Genomic DNA, 9,632 nt, shown 5'->3' with positions numbered 1-9,632 from the left:
TGCAACAGCTGGGAGTGGGCCAGGCTGAGTTCAGGAGCTGGGAATTCAATCTGGATTTCTCATAAGCGTGGCAAGTACCCAACTTCTTGGGCTATCAGTAGGCTCTCCCAGGGAGTGCATTAGCAGAACTCTGCAGTCAGAAGAGGGGTCAGGACATCCCAAGCAATCTCTTCATGGCTGTGCCAAATGCCAACCGATATATATTTTAAAGATTTGTTTATTTTTGTTGAAAAAGCAGTTTACAGAGAGGAGAGATGGAGGGAAAACTCTTCCATCGGCTGGTTCATTCCCTCAAATGGCCACAATGGCTGGAACTCAGCTGATTCGAAACCAGCAACCAGCAGGATTTTCTAGGCTTCCACACGTGGGTGTGGAGTCTCAAGGGTTTGGGCCATCTTCTACTGTTTTTGCAGGCCATAAGCAGAGTGGAAGTGGAGAAGTTGGGACATGAACTGTTGCCCAAATGGGATGCCAGCGCTTGCAGTAAAGAATTACCCTATTTAGCTACTGCACCAGCCCCCGGATTTTTATTTTTAAATGAACAATTTTTATTTCCCAGTTTTAAATTCTAATGAATTGAATATTGATAGCCAAACTTCACAGAGGTAAGATACTTTGAGGTCCTGAGAACTTGTATGCTGAGTCAATTCTACCTGAGTGGCAGCTGGACTCACCAGCAGAGTCCCTCTTTGCAGAATTGAATTTTGTCTGTGCCAAGATGTGGTGGGTCCAAGCAGGTGCAGCCAGGCCTTTCAGTGAGATTGGGTTCATAAATAAGTATTTCACCTGTCCCCTAGCACCAATTTCATCATTTCTTTCCAATTTTATCACCTCCTGATATGCAGCAATGAAATGCTGCACTGCTAGCCAGAATATGCCTAATTTTCTTTTCCACTTGACCGGCTTCAATTTCTCTCTTTTCCACCTGGTTGAATTCTGCATTCTTCTCATAGTTTTCCTGACTGGCTGTCAGCCACAGTTTTCTCATTTTGTTAATAATCCTCTCTATGTACTGTGCCTTTGTTTGCTGTTATAGCTGGTTTTGTTGATTGTCTTATTTTCTTTCTACTTTTAAAATTTATTATGGTTAGTTTCCTGCTTTTAAAAATCAGATTTTTGTGTTCTATATCTGCCTTTATGACAAGACTCTTCATGCCAAATGCCCCATCAGCTGTGCCCTGCAAATCTGCATGGTTAATTCTTCCATTATTACTTGGTTTTAAATACTTGGTGATTTCCATTGAGATTTCTTCTTTGAGCATGAGTAACTATTTTCTTAATATGAAGTTTGGGAAGTAAATGTGTAGAAATAATTTAGAGTTTTACTGCTTTACATTCAGAAGGTTTGGTATGTGCCTTTTATATTGGTCAGTCGTGTGGGATGTCAGTGCTGCAGGTATTAGCATAATGCACTAGACCACAACACCAGCCCCAAACAGACTGCTTCTAATTGTTTTACATTCACTTTTTGAAATGCTCTAGTATTTATAAAAGTTTAAACCAACCTTTTTTGGAGGGCAAATAAAAATATTTGAATAGTCATTTTCTATAACAGATCTACTTGGGGCCAGCAATAAGGCACCTATTACCCATTGCATCCCACATCAGAGCACCAGCTTGAGTCCTGACTAATTTGCTGCTGATCCCGCTCCCTCTAATGCACCTGGGAAGGCAGCAGGTGGTGGCTCCAGTGCTTGGCCCTCTGCCAGCCACTTGGGAGACCTGGCTGGGGTTCCAGGCTCCTGGCTTTGGCATGGTCCAGTCCCAGGCAGTGTCTGTTTGCGAAGTGAATCAATGGATAGGAGACCTCTTTCAAAAGACAACCATTGTTATAAAAGAACAGGAGGGCAAAAGGGAAATAAGAGGGAAATGAGTTACCCCCTTGAAGTCATTTCTTCTGGCTAGGCAATTGTTATTTTCTGTCCTTATGGAATTCACATGTTTCTGTAAGAAAGAACATATGATTTTTGTGGGAGAAACAACTACTTCTCTTCTTAGTCCCTCGGGGCCCCAAGATCTGTCACCCTACTCTTCTTCTCCCTTGGGGTAAGACCATGAAATTTAGTATAATGCCTTTGGAGAAAGCAGTGGTTTTTGTTATTATCATTTTGATTTGCTTCTTTAAAAAAGAGAGAATATTTTTTATTTGAAACAAATAAAGAGAAAAGGAGAAAGAGATTTATCCTCTGGTTCATTCCCTAAATGCTTACAACAGCTGGAGCTGAGCCAGTCCAAAGCCAAGAGCCTTTTGCAGATCTCCTATGTGCATGCAGGAACCCAAGTGTTTGAGCCATCCTCCACTGCTTTCCCAGGCAGTTTGTAGGGAATTGGACCAAAAGTGGAATAGCTAGGACTCAAACTGGTGACCGTATGGGATGGCATCACCACAGTCAGAGGCTTAATGTGCTGTGCCATGGCACTAGCCCCAACTTGTGTGTGTGTGTGTTTAACGGGATTTAAAATCTCTTTCATTCTACCCTTCTCCAGAGAATGAAGGGAAAGGGAGATTTGCAAAATGATTTCCTAAAGGATCAACATTATTCATAATGCTGTGAGCAGAGGCAGGTGTTTGTCCCAGCATTTAGGAGGAAGACTGGGAAGCCTGCATCCCAGGCAAGTGTTTGGCATCAAGTTCCAGCTCAAGCTCTTAACTTCGTTGTCCTGATAATATAGATCCCAGCCGTGATGACTCAAGCAGCTGGGTTCCTGCCACCTACATGGAACAGCTGGATTGAATTCCTGGCCTCTGATTTTGGCTTGGACCAACCCCAGCCACTCAAGACCTTAAAGGGATGAATCAACAGACAGGAACTCTTTCAGCTTCTCAAACAAATTAAAAAAAAATTTTTAAGTCCATTATTAGCTGATCCAGAGAATGGGGTATGTGTGTCAATAACATGGTTCTTCTCAGTTCTCCTCCCACACCAGTCTCCCACCCCCAGCAGGTGTAATTGTAGTTTCCTATGTGCACCTCTTAGAATCCAGAGTCACCCCTGGGCGTGCCTTTTGCCGGGTATTACCAAGTTGAGTTGAACAGGAGTACTCACAGAGGACAGAACAAAACTTGCTGTGGGGTTGGCTTGATGCAATCAGGGTTTGGTTCTGACCTCACAGATGCTCCTTTCAGAAAAGGCTAGGTATCTAGCTGGAAGGCTCTCTGCCCTCTAATGGTCCCTTTCGTAGTGATCCTGCCCAACACAACAGTAGGGACAGTCACTCCAGGGCATTACAATCCTGTGGCTAGACAGTGAGCCACCTAGGAAGCCCACCACAGGCCACACGTGGAGAGCAGCAGGCTTCCCCTCACTCACTATTGTCTCTTTCTTTCTAAGTTTATTTTTGCATCTCCCAACCTTCCACAAGATCAGCTCCTATCCTTGGGATCCCTGATGTGCATTTCTTTGAGCCCTTTCCTACTCACTCCTGGGACATCTTGAATATTAAATTCTTCCTCCTTTTAGGAAATGCAGACTAATTGTTGACTGCTAAAGATTCTGTCTCAGGCCCGGTGTGGTACTCTAGTGGCTAAATCCTCACCTTTCATGCACTGGGATCCCATATGGGCACCAGTTCATGTCCCTGCTGCTCCACTTCCCTTCCAGCTCCTTGCTTGTGACCTGGGAAAATAGCTAGAGGACAGCTCAAAACCTTGGGACCCTGCACCTGCATGGGAGACCCAGAAGGAGCTCTTAGCTCCTGGTTCCTGGCTTTGGATTGGCTTAGCTCAGGCCATTGTGGCCACTTGGGGAATGAACCAGTAGATGGAAGATGTTTCTCTTTGTCTCTCCTCTTCTCTGTATATCTGACTTTCAAGTTAAAAAAATAAGTAACTCTTAAAAAAAGATTCTGTCTCCAGCATGGATAAAACATAAAGCTTATTTTTTTTTTATTTTATCTTCTCTCTGTTGATTCACTTCTCAAGTGGCTTCAATGGCCAGAGCTGAGCCAATCTGAAGCCATGAGCCCAGAGCCTCTTCCATGTCTCCCACACAGGTGCAGGATTCCAAGGCTTTGGGCCGTCCTCTACTGCTTTTCCAGGACATGAACTGGTGCCCACATGGGATCATGACACCTGCAAAGCAAGAATTTAGCCATTGAGCTATCACATCATCGTGCTGGTTACCAGGTTATTATATATACATATATAATGTAAGATACAGATGAATGTTGCTGCATAGTTGATAAATGTATGACAGGATATGATAGGATATACTCTTTGTGGCTAGGACTAAAGAAGGTAAAGGTAAGAATATTTGGAGGAGGCCCAGTGACCACTCCTTTTGATGGATATGGAAGTTGGGACTCGGAGAGATTAAGGAGTTTGCACAAACTCACCCTGCTAATTTCACCTTCACCAGAGGATGTGAGGTAAAAGCAACCCTTGGCTTGTCTAACCCCGTGATGGTATAGCCATATATTATTGGATTAATTGATGAGAGGGGGTGGCTGATATATTTATTGAGGTGTACTTTATTATATGTAGTAAAATGTGTGACTCTGAAGAGTTTAGTCTGATGGATCTATGACGTGAAACATGATTCAGTTTGAAACACAGAACGCTTCCATCACTCTAGAACATTCCCTTGTACCTCCTGCCACAGGAAACCGGGTCCCAGTGTCCATTGCCATCAGCAGGCCGGGCCTGTTCTTGAGCTCTATGTGAATGGGGCCCCACGGGGTGTGCTCCTGTGTGTGGCCTCCCACTCCAAGTAGTGAACACGAACATGATGGTGCATGCTCAGATGCCGCTGAGGCTGGTTTGCCCTTCATGGCGATGCATTGGAAACAAACCAGAGGCAAACAATGGGCCCTTGAACAGATGCGCTGAGTCACGGGTGTTCCACAGCTCTCTAACTGCCAGGTTTGGGGGTGGCAGCATCTTGAGTAAACTGGCTATATTTCCATCTGTGAATGTCTAGGTGAACTTCCTCTGCTTGTTTAATAGCATTCCTTGTTTAATACCTTCATCTGGACAGTGAGTGAACTCTGTCAGGACCACTCTGGTTGGGTAAAGGTTCTCTTCTGACGTGGGTGGCGTAGCCTCAAGCTCCTCAGAGTCGTCTCTTTCTAGTGCTGTTCTGGAGGGACGCACACCTGGAGGAGGAGAGCTGCTCCCTGCGGGGCTTGGGCCTGGCGGCAGGAGTGTTGCTTTCTGCCTCTCTTGTTATTGTTACCCTAAGTGTCGGCCCACACAGAAAAAGATCTGCCTATGTCACAGGCTGCTGTTACGTCTAGAAGATGGCACGAGTGGGCACTGCTGCTTGCTAGAGGTGGACCTGGGGCAACAGGCCCAGCTGCACAGTGGGGAGTGGGAACAGGCCCCCAAGTTACAGCACTGTGAGAACTAAGTGGCGTTCAGCTTACACACACGGATGACACATTTTGAACATAGCTGGCATGCCGTAAGCTTTCTGGAAATTTAAGCTATTGTAATTATAGAAATCATGTGCAAGACTGTGAGTTCTGCAGTCAAATACTTGAGATTTCAAAACTATTTGTTGGGGACTGGTCAGTAACCTAATGACTAAAGTCCTCGCCTTGCTCATGCTGGGATCCCATATGGGCGCTGGTTCTAATCCTAGTGGCCCCGCTTCCCATCCAGCTCCCTGCTTGTGGCCTGGGAAAGCAGTCGAGAATGGCCCAAAGCCTTGGGACCCTGCACCCACATGGGAGAAAGTTCCTGGCTCCTGGCTGCAAATCAGCTTGGCTCTGGCCATTGAGGCCATTTGGGGAGTGAATCATTGAACAGAAGATCTTCCACTCTGTCTCTCCTCCTCTCTGTGTATCTGCCTTTCCAATAAAAACAAATAAATCTTTTTTTAAATCCGTTTGTTGGCTTTAAAAATACAAAAGTCAACAGATATTACCTACATTTGTTTGCAGGGTTGTCTGCTGCTTATAAGTATCCCCAAATCCTGCATTTTCTAGTTCTTTTGCAATTGCAGAGGGCCCGTAGCAAGTTCTAGCCATTGGGTGTGACCTCAAGTAGCCTTTGTCACCTCTGGTGGGAAGCATTTAAGAATAGTAGAGTTCATGCTTCCTCTACCCTGGTTAAGGAGACTGGAGCAATTCGTTTCTCACTGGTACAGATACAAGATGGAGATGTGGAATCTACATTCCCAGGTGACTACATGGAATGGAGAGCCTTCAAACTACCTTGCTTATACTGTGGTTCCCAAGTAGTAGAGTGGCTTGTGTTACATCAAACTCCTGAGGCTTTGAGATAGCCCAGTCTACACTGTCCTGGTTCATACCATAGTACCACACTTAGACTCCTGCCAGCCTAGGTAACAAAACAATTAGAGAGAGTGATGTTTGTTTAGGAGTACTGCAAGGGGAGTGCATGGGCCACAGTAAATCTGCATATATTCAGAGAGATTGAGACATGGGGAAGTTTCCAAGGGAAAAATGAAGAGGATTATGTCAGATATTTTGAAACTGATCTTTGATCAGAGTGATTAACGACCATGGTGATGTTTATCTGAGATTGAACAGTCAGCTGCGTGCAGAAGTGATGTTTTAGATAATGTAGCAGTGGACTCTGGGTCATGACTCAAGAAGAATCTCGTGATAGACAGGCCATTAGAGGCCTAAGAACCCTTTCTTTGTCACATTCTAGCTTCATTAGCATTTTTCATTACGGTTGTTGTGAATAACTTCATTCTGACTCCTTCAGCTTTCCTGCTCCTTTCCAGCTCTTCTCTGTTCCACCTGGCTCTTCCTTAGGTGGATGCTCTGGATATAATGTTAAAGGCCCCACAAACATAAGGGCCTTATGAGCTCAACGGTCGATGCTATGCCGTTCCGAACCAGGAGCCAGGAACTTCTTCCAGGTATCCCACACGGGTGCAGGGTCCCAAGGCTTTGGGCCATCCTCGACTGCTTTCCCAGTCCACAAGCAGGGAGCTGGATGGAAAGTGGAGCTCCTGGGATTAGAACCAGCGCCCATATGGGATCCTGGCGTGTTCAAGGCGAGGACTTTTAGCCACTAGGTCACGCCGCCAGGCCCGATTCTACTTATTAAAAGTCCAAAATTAGGAGCAACTTTGTTGTTACAAACAGGCATAGCTGGCTAACTTTGGGAAGGTGAGAGATGGCAGGATTCCAGTGAGGACTTCTTCGGCTTGTGATACACCACGTCTCAACCTATGGGTGAGCTGCCTTTGTGAGAATTCATGGGACTTGTATTAATCATCTTGGGCTGCAAAATGCCATAGATTCGGTGATTGAAACAAAGCAAAGTTGTTTCTCATGGTTCTTGAGGCTGAGAAGTCCAAGACCAAGGTGTCAGCGGATTTAATTTCCTGTGAGGTCTCTGTTGGGTATGTCCTTTATGAGAGAGAGAGAGAAAGAGAGAGAGAGAGAAAAAGGCAGAGACGGGGTGGGGGAGAGAGAGAAAGAGAGAGACAAAGCAAGCCTGGCATCTCTTCCTGTTCTTGTGAGTTCCAATCCTATCTGATTTAATCACTTGCCACAAGGCCTGTCTCCAAACAGCCACCACTGGGTTAGGACTTCAGCAGTTGTTGAACTCGCAGGCCGTAAGTGCTGCTGTACATTTGTGATTTGATCACTTTCCCGCAGGCCTGCTAGGCTTCTATTTTACAAGAGTATTCAATAAAGAAAATGCAGTGAGCATCAAGTACCTGATTCCCACAGTCACAACAGCTCAAGGAGCTGACACAGGGACCATGGAACCAGCTTACACAGAGCTGCCAGTGTGGGAAGCTCAGTGAGCTGTTGGGCATAGGGTCCTGGTGTAACAGCCCACTTAGGGGCATGCTGTAGGTCAGATCAGTGCCGAAGTAGTCACTGTCCCTCATTTGCTCTCTTATCTTTCATGGGCCAACAAGTTCATGGGCAGGCTGTGTTCTGTGTGTTGGTGTGCAGGTGGCTGCTGACCCACAGCCTGTCCTCAGGTGGCATCTCTGTCACTGAAGCCTTGCAGTTGGACATGGAGGTGTTAGACACAAGCAGAGTGTTGCCCAGAGATCACAGGCATGGATGTCTCCGCAGAAAGGGAAGGCAGGAAGACAGACACTGGGAAGCAAAGGAAGACACAGAAAAATGTTCTGAAACCTTCAAGAGGTCTGTATCAGACGATTCAGTCAGCTTGAATTGAAAACGTGAACAGAATTCTGCCTGCACCTAACATACAGGCATTCTTATCATTATTCCTTGAACAACTATGTGGACGGCAGTAGGCAGTCTCTAGAGTGCTTGGGAAGACGTGTGTGTGTGCTCAAACACTGTGCCCATTTTGAATGAGCAACTTGAGCATCCATGGCTGTGGTGTCCACATAGTCCTGGAACCTACTCCCTACAGATGTGGAAGAACAGCTGAACATCGCCCTATGGTTATTAAATGCATCCTGATCATTTGTTTCTGACATTTCCTTTTCTACTTAATACATGATCAGACATTGCTAATGTGCCATCTTAGCATGAAGAAAGTATATTCATTCCAGACATATTTATTGAGTACCTACTGCATCATGCCGGGCGCTATTCTAGGTGTGTGGAACCTTTCAATGAATAAAACATAAAATGATCTTGCCTTTTGTAGACTTTGGTTTTAGTGAGAGGAAACAGATGATAAACAAAACTTGTAATAAATGAGCAAATTATAAAACAATGTTACAGATGCCATGGAGAGGGCTGATGTTTTTCCAAAATACCAGAGTAGGGATGAAGGGATGAGGAGGGAGGACTGGGAACACATACTTCTATTTGTTTATTTACTAGTTTACTCCCAAAATGCTTACAACAGCCAGATGTGGACCAAACTGAACCCCGGAGTCCAGAACTCCATCCAGGTCTCCTGTGTTAATGGCAGAGACTTGAACATACAGAGTTCAAGTCTGCCTCCCACGGTGTACGTTAACAGGAAACTAGAATGTAGAGTAGAGCCAGTACTAAAACTCAGGCATTTCATCATGGGGTGATGGTGTTTTAAGTGATAGTTTAACCCCTGGCCAAACACCTTCAAGATCGTACTCTAATATACAGGGGTCAGAGTAGGCCTCATTAAAAAGATGGCATGGGTTGTAAGCAGAGGGGTGATTTGTATGTGGGAGCGCTTTGGAAGGGCTTTTCAGTGCTTAAAAATATTTATTTGAGATACAAAGGGAAAAATATACATATGTCTATAAAGCATACCTATAAAATAATATACATGCAAAATACACATTATATGTACACATAAAATATGCGTATATACACAGAGGCACAGAGAGAGGAAAGGCTTCCGTTCACTGCCAGTTCCCAAAATCCTCCACTATGGCTGAGTCCAAGAACCAAGAACTCAATATCTGTCTCTCCCATGTGGGCGGCAGGGACTCAGTTACCAGAGCGGGCAGGCACGTGCCGCCCCCCAAGGTGTGCATTCGCAGGAGGATGAACGCAGGGGCTGGGTGCGATGCAAGAGTCTTAACCAGTGTCTGAACAGCTAAGCTTAGCCATTTACCTCAGGATTTTGTTGATTTTTTGACTCTTAATGAAATGATTTTTAGACAGACGAGTGCTATGATCCTTCTTAGTTTGTTTTGAAGAGCTCATGATGATGGCTTTGTGAGGAACTGGCCGTGGAGTGCAGGTGAAGGCAGGGAAACGGAGAAGCCAGGGTCGTGGGGAAG

Source organism: Ochotona curzoniae, unplaced genomic scaffold, assembly GCF_017591425.1.
Source record: "Ochotona curzoniae isolate NIBS_2020 unplaced genomic scaffold, NIBS_Ocur_1.0 contig_908, whole genome shotgun sequence".
Taxonomy (NCBI): Eukaryota; Metazoa; Chordata; class Mammalia; order Lagomorpha; family Ochotonidae; genus Ochotona; species Ochotona curzoniae.
Note: the sequence above shows the minus strand (reverse complement) of the source record.